At 40.5% G+C, this 22,512-nt stretch overlaps 1 long non-coding RNA gene across 2 annotated transcripts in view; it reads left to right on the forward strand.

The window, feature by feature from the left end:
- The window catches only part of LOC134486826 (uncharacterized), a 39,783-nt gene extending 18,004 nt beyond the window's left edge, over positions 1-21,779 (forward strand). For both annotated transcript variants that reach the window (XR_015686102.1, XR_015686101.1), the window contains 2 exons: positions 16,529-16,635; positions 17,778-21,779. This is a non-coding gene — a long non-coding RNA (uncharacterized LOC134486826). The remainder of the gene's footprint in view (positions 1-16,528; positions 16,636-17,777) is intronic.
- Positions 21,780-22,512: the final 733 nt, after the last annotated feature.

Here is a 22,512-nt window from a genome sequence, read left to right on the forward strand (position 1 = left end):
AGCAACTTTCTGTATATTTATTGGCTGTTTTCCCAGTACTATTTATCAGATGGCCGCTTCTTGGCATATGGTTTAAGGTTAAGCGCCTTAAGGATGAATGCATCTAGTTTCCAAAGACAGTGTGCTGTTTTTACAGTTCTCCAAGTTCATGGTTCTCATTACTTCTTTTAACAGAGACAGCCTCTAGATTTGTAGAGCTCTGTTTTTTCTCACTAAGTGGCTCTCTTGGGGCAAACTTTCTATATGTAGATTTGGTTCAATAAGTGTACAAAATCAAGGACAGACCAAATAGAAAGTCACTAAAGGCCATTGGCTGGGTCACCAAATGGTCTCTTGGATGATGGTGGGTGAACACTAGCTTAGGAAAATATGTGTATCTTCCCATCATTTACTAAGTAAAAGTCTCAATGGACACGTTACTGTGAATTTATGATGCCCTTTGAGGAGTTTGGGTTAGTTCTGTAATAAAAATCTTGGCTTATGGAGACTCGTGTCTGGTTCCCACACATTTAAGGCTAAAGAGAGCACAACTAAGTTTTCTTCAGGTCAGCTTACTGATGCCTCCAAGGATAAAAGCCATCTTCTGATTGAAGTCTTGCTTTCATCATAGTTTTGGCAAAGGATCCCCAAGTTCCATTCCCCTGGGATGATCAACTAGAGTTTTCTTTTGTCTCTTGTTGTGATGAATTCGCTTTGGCAGGGATGAAGTGTATTGCAAGCCTTTCTGTTTTAATTTCAAGATTTTACAATCAGACCCAAGAAGACAATTGTAACCAATGAAAACCATCCACTGGGGATAGAGACTAGGATACAAATACACGCACAATGGCAGCCATGGATAGAAAATAGAAATCCTACTTTCAGCCTTTGCCAAAGACTGTATAGACCTGAGATTGCAAGCAAGGCTAAATCCACGCTCACTGCTATTGCTAATGTTGATCCAGAATGAGCTAAAAAGATCATAGCTTATCAATATAATAGCACGGTATATGTAGGCTTCCAAAGCTAGTAAGTTATCACAAATCTTTGAACAACTCTCTATATATTACCTACGATCCCAATTGTAAGCAATATCCACTGATTACAGTTGTCCTTTGGAATGGGAGAAATTTCCGATGAACTAATGTTCAAGATTCACAGGCTCCGTGGAAACAGGAGCAGGCAGGCTTAGAACATGGTCAGAATCTGGCGAGTGCAAAAGGTTGGGTTTCAAGGGTACTGGTCACATGGAAGGAAGATCAGGCTACTACCTTTTTTTTTTCTAGCAGTATCTCTTGAGTGTCTTGTTGTAGAACCTTCATTAATAAACTCTTCTCAATTCTGGTGTGTGTGTGTGTGTGTGTGTGTGTGTGTGTGTGTGTGTGTGCACATTCCTGTGGGTGGATGTGTATGCATTTTTATATGGAGACCATAGAACAACCTTATGTTTCATTCTGCAGGATTTTTTGAGACAGGATTCTTGTTGGCCTGGATGGAACTTACCAAGAAGGCTATGCTGTCTGTCCAGTAGACACTAGGGAGCTGCCTTACTTTGTCTTCCCAGAACTGTGAATGGGTGCTGAGGATCCAAGGTCCTCAAACATTATTGGCAAGCACTACTTCACTGTGGGTCGGTGGTGGGCTGTGAAAAGTACCTGATTCCTGGTCAAGATCGGTCGATCCCTAGAGACCCTAAAAGGGACAGCAGGTGCATTTCCAGTCTCCTAGAAGATCAAGACTTCAGTAGCTGCAGCCCCCCACAAATTCCTGCAGAGAGGTTTGAGACAGACCAGTCACGCCTCAAACCCCTCCTCCACAGGTCACATAGGCTCAAGACAGATCAGTCATAGAAACACGATCACGCCCCTGAATATGCAGATGAAGTCTTCCCAAGCTCTCAGGACAAACCAATAGGAAGTAACTGCTGTCAGACACTGACCCATCCAAAAACTGTATTTAAGAATCATGTTCAGGATTAAAAGTGTGCAGGAATTATTCCATTATCTGAGAGCTTCTGTCATAAGAGCTGTAACACCGCCACTTGGGAAAGAGATCTGCTTTCCTAAAATCACCACCAGAATCTCCCCTGCACCCCTAGCCGGCTAGTCAGTCTGCTGGCTCAGTCCAGCCTGGACAACCTAAGTGGTGGCGGGAAAGGAGAAGGATCCGCAGCGGGGGTGGCGGAAGCCATCTTCCCTCCCTGCCTGAGTTCTCTCCCTTCACCTGAACCCATGCATCCAGCTGGGCCAGAGATCACTGTGGAAATCCTCGGGCGTCAGAGCTCTGTATTTCACCAACCCCTTTTCTTGATTCTTCAAGCTGCAGAGCTGAAGATGTGCTGACTCCTAACCTTGTTTCAACATTGTTTGTCATCTCCTTCATGGATTCAGTGATTAACCCACGATTCTTCCAGTAATGATTTACTGGAGCTTTCTCTCATTTTTCACCCTGAATACTCTAACCATGACCTTGAAACTGGAAGGTGGGATCCAGCCTGTGTTGTGCTATAAGGAGGATGAGGGACAAAAACACCTTAAGGCTTTATACATCAATTGCAGTAGGAGCCGCAGTTCCAGAAGAGATCTTTCTATTAGCTGATTTTTCTGTCTCTGTCACAATCACCCATTTATTGCTTGTAATAACACAGACTCTGGAGAATAGAATACACTGGGCATTTTGTGTATGCCCTGAAAAGATAGATGTGGAATTACGTGGTTAAATTAAATGATTGATTTTGAAAAAGAGATTTCATAGTCTTAAGGATTCTTTTTGTTTGTTTGTTTGTTTTTTTACATTGAATAAAATTTATTTTCCAACATTTTAATGATTAGTACATTTTGCATTATTCCTTATAGGAATGTCAAAATATCAAGTATTGCAATAGCTTTCTATGTAAAATTATCAACTTTTAAATTCTTATCATAATTTAAGATTTGCATTACTTCTCTGTTTCCAGTCATTTTTTTTCTATTTTTTTTTTATTAACTTGAGTATTTCTTATATACATTTCGAGTGTTATTCCCTTTCCCGGTTTCCGGGCAAACATCCCCCCCCTCCCCTTCTCTATGGGTGTTCCCCTCCCAACCCTCCCCCCATTGCCGCCCTCCAACCACCAGTCTAGTTCACTGGGGGTTCAGTCTTAGCAGGACCCAGGGCTTCCCCTTCCACTGGTGCTCTTACTAGGATATTCATTGCTACCTATGAGGTCAGAGTCCAGGGTCAGTCCATGTATAGTCTTTAGGTAGTGGCTTAGTCCCTGGGAACTCTGGTTGCTTGGCATTGTTGTACATATGGGGTCTCGAGCCCCTTCAAGCTCTTCCAGTTCTTTCTCTGATTCCTTCAACGGGGGTCCTATTCTCAGTTCAGTGGTTTGCTGCTGGCATTCGCCTCTGTATTTGCTGTATTCTGCCTGTGTCTCTCGGGAGCGATCTACATCCGGCTCCTGTCGGTCTGCACTTCTTTGCTTCATCCATCTTGTCTAATTGGGTGCTGTATATGTATGGGCCACATGTGGGGCAGGCTCTGAATGGGTATTCCTTCAGTCTCTGTTTTAATCTTTGCCTTTCTCTTCCCTGCCAAGGGTATTCTTGTTCCCCTTTTAAAGAAGGAGTGAAGCATTCACATTTTGATCATCCGTCTTGAGTTTCATTTGTTCTAGGCATCTAGGGTAATTCAAGCATTTGGGCTAATAGCCACTTATCAATGAGTGCATACCATGTATGTCTTTCTGTGATTGGGTTAGCTCACTCAGGATGATATTTTCCAGTTCCAACCATTTGCCTACGAATTTCATAAAGTCATTGTTTTTGATAGCTGAGTAATATTCCATTGTGTAGATGTACCACATTTTCTGTATCCATTCCTCTGTTGAAGGGCATCTGGGTTCTTTCCAGCTTCTGGCTATTATAAATAAGGCTGCGATGAACATAGTGGAGCACGTGTCTTTTTTATATGTTGGGGCATCTTTTGGGTATATGCCCAAGAGAGGTATAGCTGGATCCTCAGGTAGTTCAATATCCAATTTTCTGAGGAACCTCCAGACTGATTTCCAGAATGGTTGTACCAGTCTGCAATCCCACCAACAATGGAGGAGTGTTCCTCTTTCTCCACATCCTCGCCAGCATCTGCTGTCACCTGAGTTTTTGATCTTAGCCATTCTCACTGGTGTGAGGTGAAATCTCAGGGTTGTTTTGATTTGCATTTCCCTTATGACTAAAGATGTTGAACATTTCTTTAGGTGTTTCTCAGCCATTCGGCATTCCTCAGCTGTGAATTCTTTGTTTAGCTCTGAACCCCATTTTTTAATAGGGTTATTTGTCTCCCTGCGGTCTAACTTCTTGAGTTCTTTGTATATTTTGGAAATAAGGCCTCTATCTGTTGTAGGATTGGTAAAGATCTTTTCCCGATCTGTTGGTTGCCGATTTGTCCTAACCACAGAGTCCTTTGTTTTACAGAAGCTTTGCAGTTTTATGAGATCCCATTTGTTGATTCTTGATCTTAGAGCATAAGCCATTGGTGTTTTGTTCAGGAAATTTTTTCCAGTGCCCATGTGTTCGAGATGCTTCCCTAGTTTTTCTTTTATTAGTTTGAGTGTATCAGGTTTGATGTGGAGGTCCTTGACCACTTGGACTTAAGCTTTGTACAGGGTGATAAGCATGGATCAATCTGCATTCTTCTACATGTTGACCTCCAGTTGAACCAGCACCATATGCTGAAAATGCTATCTTTTTTCCATTGGATGGTTTTGGCTCCTTTGTCAAAAATCAAGTGACCATAGGTGTGTGGGTTAATTTCTGGGTCTTCAATTCTATTCCATTGGTCTATCTGTCTGTCTCTGTACCAATACGATGCAGTTTTTATCACTATTGCTCTGTAATACTGCTTGAGTTCAGGGATAGTGATTCCCCCTGAAGTCCTTTTATTGTTGAGGATAGTTTTAGCTATCCTGGGTTTTTTGTTATTCCAGATGAATTTGCAAATTGTTCTGTATAACTCTTTGAAGAATTGGATTGGTATTTTGATGGGGATTGCATTGAATCTGTAGATTGCTTTTGGTAAAATGGCCATTTTTACTATATTAATCCTGCCAATCCATGAGCATGGGAGATCTTTCCATCTTCTGAGGTCTTCTTCAATTTCTTTCTTCAGTGTCTTGAAGTTCTTATTGTACAGATCTTTTACTTGCTTGGTTAAAGTTACACCGAGGTACTTTATATTATTTGGGTCTATTATGAAGGGTGTAGTTTGCCTAATTTCTTTCTCAACTTGTTTCTCTTTTGTGTAGAGGAAGGCAACTGATTTATTTGAGTTAATTTTATACCCAGCCACTTTGCTGAAGTTGTTTATCAGCTTTAATAGTTCTCTGGTGGAACTTTTGGGATCACTTAAATAAACTATCATATCATCTGCAAATAGTGATATTTTGACTTCTTCTTTTCCGATCTGTATCCCCTTGACCTCCTTTTGTTGTCTGATTGCTCTGGCTAGAACTTCAAGAACTATATTGAATAAGTAGGGAGAGAGTGGGCAGCCTTGTCTAGTCCCTGATTTTAGTGGGATTGCTTCAAGTTTCTCTCCATTTAGTTTAATGTTAGCAACTGGTTTGCTGTATATGGCTTTTACTATGTTTAGGTATGGGCCTTGAATTCCTATTCTTTCTAGGACTTTTATCATGAAGGGTGTTGAATTTTGTCAAATGCTTTCTCAGCATCTAATGAAATGATCATGTGGTTTTGTTCTTTCAGTTTGTTTATATAATGGATCACATTGATGGTTTTCCGTATATTAAACCATCCCTGCATGCCTGGGATGAAGCCTACTTGATCATGGTGGATGATTGTTTTGATGTGCTCTTGGATTCGGTTTGCCAGAATTTTATTGAGTATTTTTGCATCGATATTCATAAGGGAAATTGGTCTGAGGTTCTCTTTCTTTGTTGGGTCTTTGTGTGGTTTAGGTATAAGAGTAATTGTGGTTTCATAGAAGGAATTCGGGAGTGATCCATCTGTTTCAATTTTGTGGAATAGTTTGGATAATATTGGTATGAGGTCTTCTATGAAGGTTTGATAGGATTCTGCACTAAACCCGTCTGGACCTGGGCTCTTTTTGGTTGGGAGACCTTTAATGACTGCTTCTATTTCCTTAGGAGTTATGGGGTTGTTTAACTGGTTTATCTGTTCCTGATTTAACTTCGATACCTGGTATCTGTCTAGGAAATTGTTCATTTCCTGCAGTTTTTCAAGTTTTGTTGAATATAGGCTTTTATAGTAAGATCTGATGATTTTTTGAATTTCCTCTGAATCTGTAGTTATGTCTCCCTTTTCCTTTCTGATTTTGTTAATTTGGACACACTCTCTGTGTCCTCTCGTTAGTCTGGCTAAGGGTTTACCTATCTTGTTGATTTTCTCAAAGAATCAACTTTTGGTTCTGTTGATTCTTTCTATGGTCCTTTTTGTTTCTACTTGGTTGATTTCAGCTCTGAGTGTGATTATTTCCTGCATTCTACTCCTCCTGGGTGTATTTGCTTCTTTTTGTTCTAGAGCTTTTAGGTGTGCTGTCAAGCTGCTGACATATGCTCTTTCCTGTTTCTTTCTGCAGGCACTCAGCGCTATGAGTTTTCCTCTTAGCACAGCTTTCATTGTGTCACATAAGTTTGGGTATGTTGTACCTTCATTTTCATTAAATTCTAAAAAGTTTTTAATTTCTTTCTTTATTTTTTCCTTGACCAGGTTATCATTGAGTAGAGCATTGTTCAATTTCCACGTATATGTGGGCATTCTTCCCTTATTGTTATTGAAGACCAGTTTTAGGACGTGGTGGTCCGATAGCACGCGTGGGATTATTTCTATCTTTCTGTACCTGTTGAGGCCCGTTTGGTCAATTTTGGAGAAAGTATCATGAGGAGCTGATAAGAAGGTATATCCTTTTGCTTTAGGATAGAATGTTCTATAAATATCCGTTAAGTCCATTTGGCTCATGACTTCTCTTAGTCTGTCTACGTCTCTGTTTAATTTCTGTTTCCATGATCTGTCCATTGATGAGAGTGGGGTGTTGAAATCTCCCACTATTATTGTGTGAGGTGCAATGTTTGTTTTGAGCTTTAGTAAGGTTTCTTTTACATATGTAGGTGCCCTTGTATTTGGGGCATAGATATTTAGGATTGAGAGTACATCTTGGTGGATTTTTCCTTTGATGAATAAGAAGTGTCCTTCCTTATCTTTTTTGATGACTTTTAGTTGAAAATTGATTTTATTTGATATTAGAATGGCTACTCCTGCTTGCTTCTTCTGACTATTTGCTTGGAAATTTGTTTTCCAACCTTTCACTCTGAGGTAGTGTCTGTCTTTGTCTCTGAGGTGTGTTTCCTGTAGGCAGCAGAATGCAGGGTCCTCGTTGCATATCCAGTTTGTTAATCTATGTCTTTTTATTGGGGAGTTGAGGCCATTGATGTTGAGAGATATTAATGAATAGTGATTATTGCTTCCTGTTATTTTCATATTTGGATGTGAGGTTATGTTTGTGTGCTTTCATTCTCTTTGTTTTGCTGCCAAGACGATTAGTTTCTTGCTTCTTCTAGTGTATAGCTTGCCTCCTTATGTTGGGCTTTACCATTTATTATCCTTTGTAGTGCTGGATTTGTAGAAAGATATTGTGTAAATTTGGTTTTGTCATGGAATATCTTGGTTTCTCCATCTATGTTCATTGAGAGTTTTGCAGGATACAGTATCCTGGGCTGGCATTTGTGTTCTCTTAGGGTCTGTATGACATCAGTCCAGGATCTTCTGGCCTTCATAGTTTCTGGCGAGAAGTCTGGTGTGATTCTGATAGGTCTGCCTTTATATGTTACTTGACTTTTTTCCCTTACTGCTTTTAATATTCTTTCTTTATTTTGTGCGTTTGGTGTTTTGACAATTATGTGACGGGAGGTGTTTCTTTTCTGGTCCAATCTATTTGGAGTTCTGTAGGCTTCTTGTATGCCTATGGGTATGTCTTTTTTTAGGTTAGAAAAGTTTTCTTCTATGATTTTGTTGAAGATATTTACTGCTCCTTTGAGCTGGGAGTCTTCACTCTCTTCTATACCTATTATCCTTAGGTTTGATCTTCTCATTGAGTCCTGGATTTCCTGTATGTTTTGGACCAGTAGCTTTTTCTGCTTTACATTATCTTTGACAGTTGAGTCAATGATTTCTATGGAATCTTCTGCTCCTGAGATTCTCTCTTCCATCTCTTGTATTCTGTTGGTGAAGCTTGTATCTACAGCTCCTTGTCTCTTCTTTTAGTTTTCTATATCCAGGGTTGTTTCCATGTGTTCTTTTTTGATTGCTTCTATTTCCATTTTTAATTCCTTCAACTGTTTGATTGTGTTTTCCTGGAATTCTTTCAGGGATTTTTGCGATTCCTCTCTGTAGGCTTCTACTTGTTTATTAATGTTTTCCTGTGTTTCTCTAAGGAGTCTTTCTTGAAGTCCTCCAGCATCATGATCAAATATGATTTTGAAACTAGATCTTGCTTTTCTGGTGTGTTTGGATATTCCATGTTTGTTTTGGTGGGAGAATTGGGCTCTGATGATGCCATGTAGTCTTGGTTTCTGTTGCTTGGGTTCCTGCGCTGGCCTCTCGCCATCAGATTATCTCTAGTGTTACTTTGTTCTGCTATTTCTGACAGTGGCTAGACTGTCCTATAAGCCTGTGTGTCAGGAGTGCTGTAGACCTGTTTTCCTCTCTTTCAGTCAGTTATGGGGACAGAGTGTTCTGCTTTCGGGCGTGTAGTTTTTCCTCTCTACAGGTCTTCAGCTGTTCCTGTGGGCCTGTGTCTTGAGTTCACCAGGCAGGTCACTTGCAGCAGAAAAGTTGGTCTTACCTGTGGTCCCGAGGCTCAAGTTCGCTTGGGGGGTGCTGCCCACGAGCTCTCTGCAGTGGCAGCAACCAGGAAGATCTGCGCCGCCCTTTCTGGGAGCTTCAGTGCACCAGGGTTCCAGATGGCGTTTGGTGTTTTCCTCTGGCATCCGAGATGTGTTTGCAGAGTGCAGTCTCTTCTGGTTTCCCAGGCGTGTCTGCCTCTCTGAAGGTTTAGCTCTCCCTCCCACGGGATTTGGGTGCCGAGAACTGTTTATCCGGTCTGTTTCCTTCAGGTTCCGGTGGTGTCTCAGACGCAGGGGTCCTGCCGCTCCTGGGCCCTCCCCCACGGGAACCCAGAGGCCTCATACAGTTTCCTCTTGGGCCAGGGATGTGGGCAGGGGTGGGCAGTGTTGGTGGTCTCTTCTGCTCTGCAGCCTCAGGAGTGCCCACCAGTCTTAAGGATTCTTAAGAAGAGCTACATCAAAGCATTCCTAAGATTCTTGTGGGATGATGTCACTGGTGAGACAGGTAGACGATAGAAGAAGGCCTGTCATTGGACGAGAAGGAAGAATGGGTGGGAGAAAAGTTTGAAGGAAGAGGAGGAGACTGGAATGGAAAGGTGGAAGAGACAGGAGGGAGAAGCCATGGGAGGACGATATGGCAGGTGACATTAAGATTATGCTCTGTGTATTTACAGGTTGTTATGAATGTTCTTAATGGATGGCTGGTACTGGACTTTGTATGTTTAGGTAGGCAATTGTATCTTATCAATTGGGTCAAAGGTTATTGTGTTGTGTGTTCTTTCATGTGTAGATTTAAGTGTAATGGAGTGTGGGGCAGCTGGTCTGGGCCACCACGGATTGGGATGCATGTTTGTGGCATGGAAACCTGCCTTGGGAACTAGATAGGCAGAGAGATTTGCTGACTACTCAGAGAGAGGCTTTCAGCAGTGTGATATGGGATGGAGCAAAGTGGGTGAGAGACTTTGCTGACTGAGAATTAAGAGAACCAGCAGATATCTTGGGGCACCGCAGTGCTGGACCTAGAGTGGGTAAACGACAACCATACTTTTTTTTTACTTTTTATATTTTTACAACAGCAGTTTCTTCCTCAGCTGTATTCAGAGCCATACTGACATTATAGGTACATTTCAAAGTTGCTACACTAAACCGTCTTTCCTTGTAATAGTTTGTTTTAATTCATCTAACATTTTTCTTTTTTGGAGAAAATAATGAGAAACTTACTGGATTCTTTTATGATTTCAAATTTGAATTTTTGTCTCAAGGGATCCATCCTGGGTAGTTGAGGTGGTAGAATTTTTAAAAGTAGGGGCCAGTGAGAGGACAGCGGGGATACCAGTTTCAGGTTGAGGTAGGTCTCACAAAAACGAGTTGTTATACAATGTATCCAATCCTGGTACTTGCTTTCTTCTGTCTCCAAGATCTTCCATTTCATCACCATTCCATAGTATAGCCAGGAAACCATCCACAGGATGCTGGTGCCATGCTCTTGAACCTATAGATCTGTGAGCTAAATAAATCCTTTTCCCTTGTAAAGCACCTAGCCTCAGTTGTTATGTGATGGTCACACAAAGTAAAGGAATACAAGTTCCTGTTGAATTGCTGTTAGTGATTGAACACTTCCTGCTAATGTAATCACATTTCATCACAACAGTCATAAACGTCAACTCACTTCTCAGTTGATTATCTAGTGATTAATTTTATCAGTGATCTTCCCAGGTTTTTCTTCATACATTTTACTATAAGCTTATGTGATCATTAACTTCTGAAAAGCTGAAATTAGGTCAGGTTGATGCCCACCATTTTTTATTTAAAAAAATTTCCAAACTTTTATGCTTATCTTTATTATGTCTTTCTTCTGGCTTGAGTGTATTCTGTTATTGTTTTACTAGCTTCTGGGGTTGATCTTAGCTCATTGGCTTTTGCATTCATGTTTTCTTTTGTTGGATATATTTTAAAGGTTACACATTCCTCTCCAACAAGAGCATTCATTATACACATTATTTCCAGTTTCATCATTCTCTTCTTTTACTAGTGACTGATAGCAGGATGGCTTAAAGTTTCTCTATGGATATGTTTGTGGGAGATGATGTCTTTTAGTGAGTTCTAATTCTTTATGTTTTTGTCAGAGAACATAGTTGGATGATCTAAACTCTTTGATATTTGTTGAGCTTCCTTTTCGATCTCCTGGGTGGTGACATTTTCTTTTAAATGTTGTATACTCTTTTTTAAAAATATCTATTTATTTATTATGTATACATCATGCAGCTTTCTGCCTGCATGAAGAGGGCATCAGACCTCATTACAGATGGTTGAGAGCCACCATGGGGTTGCTGGGAATTGAACTTAGGACCTTTGGAAGAGCAGTCAGTGCTCTTAACCACTGAGCCATCTCTCCAGCCCCTGTTGTATACTCTTTTAAAGAGGTCAAAATTGCTGAAGCATTGGGCATGGGTTCTAAAGCATTACATGTAACTTGTTAATTGTGTCACAGAGTTTACATTCTTATTAATTTTTGGAGTTTGGTAGGGTAGTCTCTGAAGCAATTATGCTAAATATCCCACGATTGTAGATTGATTATTTTTCCCTTTCCTTTTCCTTTTTCTTTTTTCTTTTTTAGATCCATCTGTGAATTCTATTTGGTGCATGCAAGTTCAGAATAGATACACATTCCCTCATTATTTATTTTATCTGTATTTTATATGTGTCTGTGTGAGTATGTATACATGCATGTGGGTGACTGTGGAGGCCATAACTGGATATCAGAAGCCCTGAACTGAAGTTGTAGGTAGGAACAAGCCACCTACCACATGGGTGCTGGAATTCAAAATCTCATACTCTATAAAAAAATTTTTAAGCCATAATACTTTCCCTTTTATCATTAACTATCAGACTTTGTGTGTATCACTGCACCTTACTTGTACCCCTTGTTGATTATAAAATTTATTTGTAATCCCAAATCTGAAACTCATTCCTTTTAATTGACAAATATTCATGAGTATTTTATGGTCATTAGTATATTGTGGACTTGTTTCTGTGATCTTTGAATTTCTCCCATGATCTTTTAAAATTTTTAAACGGAGTTTTCTTTCCTCACTTCTTTAGACTCGAGAGTACATGAGAAGGATTTGTGCTCAGTTGCTTATGCTGCTAGCAAAGAGTTCCTTAACTTCAGAATGTATTTGTCCAGATATCAATGGTGGGGAGGAATAGCATATTGTCAGTGGAACCGGCATTTTTCTGCCCAATCTTTCAGCCTGCTGCAAAGAAATAATTCCAAGCACCTGTTCATTCACTCTTTTCTTTTGCTCACTTGTTGAATATTAACTAAGAGTTTGCTAAGTCCCAGGTACCAGATAATCAACACTGACTATGTTGATGTAGCTTCTGCCGTCAGAGGACTTATGATCTAAGAAAGGAGATGTGGGGTTTGCAGCAAATATGTATATAATTATACCTTTTGTTATAGGGAACACAGAGAATTTTTGGATGTAGTGAGAGAATAAACAAAGGAGTGAGGTTGACTCCAACCTGGCAGTCAGATTTACTGAGAAAGGTAATTTCAGTTAAAATACATGCAGAGTAGGTGATGGGAGTAGTCTGATATGAGTCCCCAATACATAGTACTTCTTTATTTCTAGCAACATAACTCTGTAAGCTAGATGTAGAGGAATTTTAATTCAGCAAAATGACTATTCTGGCAAGGGATTACATCCAAAGAGCTTCTAGGTCCATATGATCTGGCTGAAATACAGACATGCCCTTAGTATATCTTTAATCCCTAATGATGAAAGTAAGGTTTGTAGAAGGAAGTAGCCATGTTTGAAAGTGGCATCTAATTGAGGGGCAAAATGACAAATCAGAGAAAGATTTGACAGATTGAGTCAGGAATAGGATGTGACCCAATTCACATGAGAACAGCACAGGAAAGAGAGGCTACTAAAAGCAGCAAGAGAGACAAAAAGGTATAAGCTGTGTGGTGTATGCATGGCAATTTTACTGAGACAGTTTTACATAGACAGGTTGCAGAAAGAACAAGTTAGACACAGATGAAGACAGAATGAGTCAGAGAATGAGAAGGAGCCAGAAAATTAGAACTTATTGCCAAACTTAGTGTGAAAATAGGTGAAGCAATTCAGTCAGAAGCTGAAGAAAGCTGGATTGAACCAGCCAGCTTGGAAGATTTGATTTTATGGAGGCTAGATGCTTCCAGGTCTAGGCCTAGGGAGAGTTAGTACAGAGAAAGAAATGCTATGGGCTCAGCCCAAGCTATGTGTTCACAGAGCTTGGTTCCAGCTCTCACTTCATCCCTTCATCTGAGGAAATAAAAGTGACATTTATAGCTGGGTGTGAAGACCATTCAGAATAAACACTGGTGTCTGTCAGTCTTGCTTGCAGCTTGGTGGTGATACAATTCTTCTTTCGCAGAAGTAAATGAAAGTGGTGTGCATTCCCTGGGAGGCATCTTTAGAGGAAGGCCGGGATGCCTTCCTTTTCTCTTTCTCTTTTCTTAGAATGAAGTCATAAGAATTCCTATCAGCAACTCTCTTAGATCTTGAACTAAACCTGAGAGTGGCAGCTATGAATGGTAAACAATATGTACATATATACATGTATGTATATAGACATGTACATGTATATATGTGTATATCTATACATACCCATAAATACATATGTATGTGTGTACAGACATTCACATACATATATACATATACATCATATAATATGTAAATACATACATATACATACATACACATACATATATTACACATATACATACATATGTATGCATGTATTTATGCATGTGCATATCACATACCTCCCCATATACACATGCACGCACACATATATATGTATACATATATATATTCCTGCATTTTAAATCATTACATCTTTATTAAAGTTACAGATAGAATCTTAAAACATTTTAGGATTAGAAGACAGAATTTCTTTCAGCAGTGACAAATACATATATAACATATACATCACACACATATAAGTTTGTGTGTGTGTGTGTGTTTGTGTGTGTGTATGTGCATGCATGTGTGTGTATGATTTGTGTTTATAGCACCTGGAAAGTTTCTTAAGACACAGCTTTCTGGGGTCCCAGACTCAGAAATTCTGATCTTTAATAGCAGGTACAATGCCTACGATGTTGTTTTCCTTTCCCAGATGATCCTGAAGGTCCTTCATTAACAATGTGATTTCTCTAGGGAAGCACTTTTTCTGAGGCAGGAAAAGCTTGGCACATGGAAGAAACAGGAGGCAGGGTAGATTTGGAGAAAGTAAATGGTCTGAGATAAGGTTCTCAAGGTAGGCAGGGTGTTGATCCTACACCAGGTTATGAGGCAGGAAAAGGAGTGATTCTCTTCTAAGTGGCTTGGGGCAAGGAACTGACGAGTTTGTAACATCATATTTTACACTGTAGAGGACAGACTATATAGGACCAGGACTCTGTTAGTCAGCATGAGAAAGCCTAGTGGCTTGGTCTGCAGTGGTCACACAGAAATGGATCCAAGATATATTTTGAATATAGTTTTTGAAGATATATTTTGAGGTCAGAATAATAAGGACTTTGGTGATAGATTCAATAGGTAGAATAAAGAATGAGGAGGCATCAGGGATGATTCCCAGGTTCCTCTCTTAAACGAATGGGTGGAATCTTCCCAAAACAGAGTCAAAAAGAGCACTAGACCACAGCTAGAATTAGGGATGGTAATTCACTAATCCTGCTTATGGCAAATGGCACTTTGTGAAGAAGCCGATGAATTGGATTCCCTTCCCACCCCGACCCTCAGCTATTTATTGCAGTTTTTCAATCAACTTCTGGGATATGCCTGCCTTACCACCTTTCCTTCTCATGCCGGAGTCTCACATGTGGTTTAGAACTATTTTGTCTGTTGTTGAGTGGTGATCTGTGTGTGTGGGATGGGTAGGGGGGTTTCTCTCTCTCCTTCTTTCTTCTCTTCCTTTTTACTAGTATGTTGTGAGTCTTCAATCACAGAACACAATGACCTCTCAGACCCTCAGCCCTTTGAAGGTATCCAGTTGTCTTGACCAAGAGGCAAAAATAGTCCATTTTCTGCATGTTTCAGTTCTAATTTGCTTCATTATGGAGTGACTTTCACAAGAAGATGTTTTTCTTCTTGTCTATACTCCTGTGTAGGTTGATGTCATTATGCAGGTGAAGGTAGGTACAGGATAGAACGAGGCCTGTCATTGGATGAGAAGGAAGGGGGCTGGGGAGAAAAGTTTTAGAAGAGGAGGAGACTGAGGAAGGTGGAGGGAGCAGCTGCACATCTACAGGTTGTTATGGCTATTCTTAAGGGATGGGTGTATACAGGATTTTGTGTGTCTAGATGAACAAAATATATCTTCTCTAGGTGGACAATTATATTTGATCAATTGGATCAGAGGTTATTGTGTTGTGTGTTCTTTCATGTGGAGATTTGAGTTCAAGAGAGTCTGTGGTGGCAGGACACTGTGTCTGCCATGGAATTGGGATGTATATGTCTAACATGGTGGCAACCTGCCTTGGAAACTAGATGGGTAGAGAGATTGTTGCCAGGCTCAGAGAGTAGCCATCCGCAGTGTGATATGGGATGGAGCTTAGCGGGTGAGACACTTTGTTGACTGTGATGAAAATATCCCATAGATGCCATGTGGTCCTACGGTGCTGGCATTAGTGCAGAAATAGAAGAAACTTTATTTTAATTTTACTGCAATTTTTTTAATTGCTCCTAGAGTAACATCTTTAATTAAACAAACAAACAAACAAACAAACAAACAACAAACAAACAACAAAGAGGAAAAGAGGTCTGTATCATCTGGTCTCTGCATCTTCTAGCCATTCTCTCTCTTTCTTTTCTCTCTGCACTATCTATAGTGATTTTCTCCCTGCTCATAACCTCAGCTTGCTTTCTCCTTCTTTGGGACCTTTGCATAAACTAGTCACTACTTGTAGAAAGGTTCTTGGCTGGATAATTTTGCCAAGCCCCACTTGCTCATGACTATGGCTAAATGAATGGTAATTCCTCAAGGGCATCTTTGTGTATATCCCTAATACTGTTCTTATGCCCCCACATGGGAACATATCTTCTTACCATTAGTATTATAAATGTGGATTTAATGCACATCCTTGATTTGTTTTTTCTCATTTAATTATCCATGGCTACTTATTTATCATTTTCTGCTTTAATGGATTATAAATGCTATTCAGGGAATATACCTGTATAATTCATGTTGTACACCACTGGTACCTACCCTACAATCAGGCTTATGGCATAAGCTCATTAAATAGTCCTTGGATTTGTGGGGATGGAGTAAACTCCTGTGAGAGTAAGTATTCATGACATTACTCAGGTAAGGCTTAGGGGAGTGGCAACTCCTTCTCATACTCATTCAAGAATGGATGTTGAACCCACTTCCACTTTTGTGCTGTATGTAATAAATATGCTGCGTCTGACCTACTGGAATATCTCTCTCCAAGTGCACAATCCACCTGATCCCAGATTTACACTACTTAGGTCTGCCTTTCCTAATCTCCTTTTACTCCCAGTCATGTTTCCAGGACTGAGCTGAACGGACTCTCACATGAATTCATGGGTTGATTTCAATGTTTTGGGTGTATTTAATTTTTTCATTGCTAGAAGAAGCATTATCACAGGCTTTTAATTGCTCTTATATTTGCAGCATTTTTCATACACCGATGTATTTGGTGGTTGCATGATATACTTGAAGTTTGCTCGTCTGTGGAGTCAACCCATTGTGGATCAAAAGTACTCGGGGTACTTTTGTGGGTATGTTATTTCTATAGCAAAGGTGTTTGTATGTCATTATTCTCTACAAAACACAGTGTGTCAACCATTTACACAGCACTAATGTGTATTAGGTATCACAAGTGATCTAGAGATAATTGAAAGTAGACAAAAAAATTTTTTGCATACATACGGTGACAACAGCACACAATTTTGGGTCAGGGATTGGACATTTTTGGAGGTTGAGACCCTACTTAGAAGGAAAAGAATCCTGAAGTCAATGGCCAGATCAAACAGGAGGATGGTTACTCAGCTTCCCAAATTTCCATAATACTTCAGTTTTTCACGTTCAAACATTTCAAACTTGGGTTCAATTTTAAAAAATATCTATCTGCAGGCAAATTGCATGTATTTTAAATTTACTGGTTTTGATAGATGCTCCTGTTGTATGCAGAATTATCCTTTTCTCATTCTTTCTTCTTCTTACCATTAGTACCTTTAGATGCCATTTTTCTATTTTCTTCTATGATCAGAACATTGCCAATTTCCAAAATCTGTTCTCTACTTCAAAAGAACAAGGAGGGGTATCTCTAAGATACCCACCGGTCTGCGGTTATTTTTCAGCTCCCTAGATTAAAGCTAACTGCTTCTATCTTCAGATTGTAAAATTCTCTAGCTGGGAGGTTTTCTGCTCCGGGTCCTTTTATGACATTTTGTAAGCATTAACGACATGCCACAACATTTTTAGAGTACTGTAACATAGAATTATATATTAGAGAAAAATTAAGGCCAACAAGCCTGTAATCAAACCTTAAGAGAACTGCTGGTTATCTCAAAAGCGTTTTGAATTTCCATAAAAATCGGCTTGGCATCTTTATATGGGTTTCCAAATACTTTTTTTTTTAATATCTTTCCACTTAAAAAGATCTCTCTATCTCCTGCTCTCTTAGTTTCCATTTTCCAGCTAAAGCCAGAAAAGGTAAAGCCCAAACTAGTCTTCCTTCTGAAGACTGGAATTTATGATGGGAAGAGATGTCCCTTTTGTTACCAAATCTTCTAAAATTATTGATTTCATTAAAATGTAAAAACAAATGCATTTTTTCCATTGTTAGCAAAGAAAGAGCTCGGAGGTGTTTTCTTGTTAAAATGCAAGTGAATTATTTATTCTTTTTTTTTTTTTTCAGAGCTGGGGATCGAACCCAGGGCCTTGCGCGAGCTAGGCAAGCGCTCTACCACTGAACTAAATCTCCAACTGTGCAAGTGTATTATTTATGTTTTGTTGCTGTGCCCAGACAGCCAGCAAGAAACAACTTTGGAGAGGGAGTGTTTATTTTGGCCCACGTGTGAGGCACAGTACATCACTGTGGGGAAGGCAGGACTGAAGGAGTGTGGGATGACTGGTCACCTTGTGTCCACAGCTGGAAAGCAGAGAACTGAATGCTGGTACTGTGTTGGCTCTTCCCATTTTCATTCTACACAAGACGCTAGGTTATATGCTGGTGCCATCCACCATCCAGGGTGGGTCTTTCCTCTTCAGTTAAACTCCTTCGGAAATGCTCTCATGGACACACCCTGAGGTGTGTCTTCTAGGGAACTCCAATCCAGTAAAGTTAAAAAGAAGATTGAATGGTGCAAGAAAGTGATGCTGCATTTCTGCAGAAGGATCTTTAGGAGCACAGCAGAAAAGCAGAGTCTTCCAGTTAGAAAATCATGAACCCGAGTTTCAAATCTGTGCCTGAATGCTTCATCAGTTGTGCTCTGACTGATTTAAACCACTCAGTCTAGTGTCCGTCTCCTACAACACACGTTCCAGTGATTCCAAGTCCATTCCCTAGAGATAAAAGTACTAGAGATGACCAACTTACAAATAGCATGGATTGATTTTGCTTCACAGTTTTGGATGCTTCTGCCCATGGTCACTTGACCCTGCTGCTTTTAGGTCTGAGACAAGAAAAGTCACTAATAAGCATATATTAAAGCAACCCAAGTGCCTTATAGGCAGGAACAAAACGGATACAGGAAAAGACCAATTTACACTCTCCTTGGAAGGTGCACCACCAATGACTTAAATACTACCATTAGGCTCCTCCTCTTAAAGTTTCTACCACCTTCTAGGGTGCCAAGCTGAGGACCTATGTTATTATATGCAACTTTTGGGCACACTATTGATCTAACCACCGTAAATAGAGAACAGAGATCTAACCATTGACAATATGACTTGAAAGAGCTGGGTGTCAGATAAAACACCAAGTGAAACCTGACTCTGGCATAGAACTGTGGTCCATTTTATTGTTGTTTAAAAGCTTTCGGGGCATGGGGAGGGCTGGAGTGATGGCTCATCAGCTAAGCAGCTGCTCTTCCAGAAGACCCAAGTTCCGCTCCCAGAACCTACATTGGACAGCTCACCATCACCTGTAATTTCAGTTTTAAGAATTACAACACCCTCTTATGGTCTCAAATTCCTACCCACAAGCATGTGGCATATTTATAGAGATATACACACAGAGATGAAAATAAATGAATAAAAAGCTGTTTATATTTTTGATGTAGAAAAACTCACATACACAGCAAGGTTAGAACAGGAACATGACACGGGTATATTTATAGTCACTTAACACTGTCACATGTCCTATGGATCACTCCTGACTGATCAAACTGACCACTCATTTCTAAATGCTGCATTAAGTACTTCCAAAGGATAAACAGACAGGGGCTGAGTTTGCCCATTATACAAATTCACATCACCAGTATCTCATCTGAAGACAATGTCCTATTTCACGCTACTATTTCAGAGAGTAGATTTGAGGAGAAGCTTGCAAGAGCTACATGCTGGAGCCGGAAAGATGGCTTAGCCGTTAAAGGCTAGGCTCAGAACCAAAAAGATATGAGATACATTCTGATAAGAACTGAGTGAAAAGCAAGGGGCCAAATCAAAAGAAACCAGACACTGGAATAGTAGACATTGTGTGGGGCAGTGTGTGTGGGGGAGGGTATCGAACACGCACATATGGGTGTGTGCATGTGTGTGCACAAGTGTGAGTGCCTGTGTGCATGTGCATACTCGTGCATGTGCACATTTAATTGAATAAATAGATTAAGTTTAGCAGGAGTCAGGTCTGTTTGGTGTATATCTGTGATCTTAGCACACAGGAGTCAGAAGTAAGATCATGAGTCCCAGGCCTGACAAAGTATCTGCCTCAAAACCAACAAAAATTTAATTTGCTGTAGGGAGAAAGGGATTCTTCACAATAATTTCTGGTTGTTTCCTATAAAATAGTAAGTTGGCAGAAGAGATTTCTAAGAAAAAAAAATCCTGTGCTTTGGGCCAAAGAAATGCTGGGCCTTTTCTTTCTTAGTTAACAGGGTGAATCCATGAGGGAGTGAACCTGTTCATGTTGTACATTATAAACACAGCCACCAACAAACGGTTTAACCTATACTAGGACTTGGCCAACTTTGGGCTCCCTTGAATTTCTTCATGGAGTTGCTGAATTCACTTAGTGTTTGTTGAGGCTCAGCCTGGCTGGCCTATCGTATGGCTTGCCAGACCCCAGAGTCCAGAGCCTAGAAATGTTATTTCTCTTTTGAAAGAGCCTCTCTACTAAAGTGTTTTTGAATGAAGAGACCAAAACACTTTCAAAACCATCGAATGAGCTCACAGCACTCTGCTGAGTACCTCTGTGCTGGCTTGTTCCTTCCCTGGGTACAGCTCCCACAGACAGACAGCGGAACAGCATGAATGCCTCTTTGCTTCAGCTTGCAGCCCAACGGCCATCTGCAGGCAGGCCTGTGCCAACCGCTCCCCTGCCCATTTGAAATTTAAATCCTTCAAATAAGTCTCAGTGTCACCTTTGTCCAGACGCCTCAAAAGCCCAGGCTCATGTCTGTCTGCTTGAAATGATAAAGACCCACATGACTGTGTAGGAAGATAAACTGGGGCGAAATAAAATCCAGGGTGGTAGTTAAATAAATCCAGAGAAACCAAGACACTTGCTACAAAGCTGAGATCCTGTCCTCACCTCACCTCGCAGGGAGACGTGAAGGCTCGGGAACAGAAGCTACTTGCTGGGAGCCAACACCCAACAGTCAATGTCTTGGATGTATTTTGCTATTTGTACTTAAAAGCAATGTAACTTCATTAATTTGTAGGCTTTAATCTACCCAGTGCTCTAGGAATTTGGAAAAGTGCATCTAAAGGTAAAGCTGTTTGGGTGGCGGGCAGGGGTGGGGGAGTGGGAGGTGGGGTTGGGCTTGCGTATGCACACACGCACACTAGAATGGGGGTGTTGGATCTCTTCTGTGATCACTTTCTACTTTATTTTGTTTTTCCTTGTATCTGAGGTAAAGTCTCTCACTGAGCCCCAAGCTCATCAATTTGGCCCAACTGACTAGCCAGCAGGCCCCAGAGATTATCTTATCTCTGCCTTCCCCATGCTAGGAGTACAGACATGTGTCTCTGTCTGGATTTTTTTATAGCGTTCTGTGGGATCCCACTCAGGTCTTCACATGCAAGTACTAAGCACTTCACTGACTGAACCATCACTCCTATTCAAGCCTAGGGGGTTTTAACTAACATGAGAACCGTGGGTTCATTTTCCAGTCCAGCAACTTATTGGTTATATGGCCTTGGTCTTGGCAAACTCCCTAAGCATCTTGGCGCTGCGTTTTCCAACTCCGTGAAATGGGAGCGTAGCTGTGGACTACAGAATGGTTATATGGAAGATGCTGAATATTTTAAAGATACTGTATAATAGAAGCTTTAAAAGGAAGAAATAACTCGGAGGAGCAATGTAGCTACATTTGATAACTGAGGAGAAGCCTGCTTGATATCAGTGACTTAAATGGATTTAAGATGTTTTCCTTGGTGCCAAAAACTCATAGGGGATGAATTGGGAATGAATGATGTCGGACAAGAAGAAACACGGAAACAAAGCAACCAAGCGATATTAGATCAAACCATGTGTCCTTAAGCAAGGGTAAGCTTCATATGATGACTTTTTTCCCTTCGTTAATAAAATGGGGGCAGCAATCAGACCTACCTCAGAGACATCTTGTGAAAACTTGGAGATCTGATGGGTATAGCATTTGGCCTAGTGTCTGGCACACAGGGAGTTCCATAAATTTTATTTCTCTTTCAAAGTGACAATTTAAATGTCACTTCCTCAATAAAGATAGTAAAATCCTGATACAGTTTCCTCTCTATTAACTTTCAGAAGAGTGGGTTTCCCCCGATCTGTTGTCAGAAGCAATAATGTTCTGAATAGGAGTAGCTGTAAGATTACCCTGACGACGTTCTGAGGGTAGGCATTAGTGAAGCGGTGTGGCAGTAGTCAGGATGTCTATACTGATGTCATCTTACTGAGCATCAGAGAGAGGAATGGGAGATGTGATTGAGAAAGATTCTGTGTGATGTCCTAACCACTCAGAAAAGGAAAGAGGGACTAAGACAGAGAATATAGGATGTGCTCGAATGTGTCCTTCTGCAACTTGTTCATCTGTCTACATAGCAAGGTAGAGGAGAAGAATCTAACCATGGCAAGCTTTCCCATTGTGCAAATACCGTGACGTCACTGCCATGACCTCACACCTGGCACAACCCATGTGTCCTCTCTAGGGGTGGAAGACTTGGTTTCAGAAGGGAGAAGTGTGTGGCTGTTTTAGGAGTGGGGGCTAAGAAGAGGGTGGCTGAACATGGTGAGCCATCTAAATATGGACATAGCTAATCTCACTGTGCCCTCAGTAAAGAGATCTGCCTTACGATTTGAGGCTAGAAGGGGACACGTAGAGGTTAAAGAACAAAGAAAAAACTTAGAATGGTGTAAAAATAGCCGTGTTGAGTTTCCACTACTCTCTCAAAGTACCCAAGACAGTCAACTTGTAACGTGTTTTGCTGGCTCATTATGTTGGGGATGTTACAAG

The sequence above is a fragment of the Rattus norvegicus genome, chromosome 4 (genome assembly GCF_021556685.1).
Source record: "Rattus norvegicus strain SHRSP/BbbUtx chromosome 4, alternate assembly SHRSP_T2T, whole genome shotgun sequence".
Taxonomy (NCBI): Eukaryota; Metazoa; Chordata; class Mammalia; order Rodentia; family Muridae; genus Rattus; species Rattus norvegicus.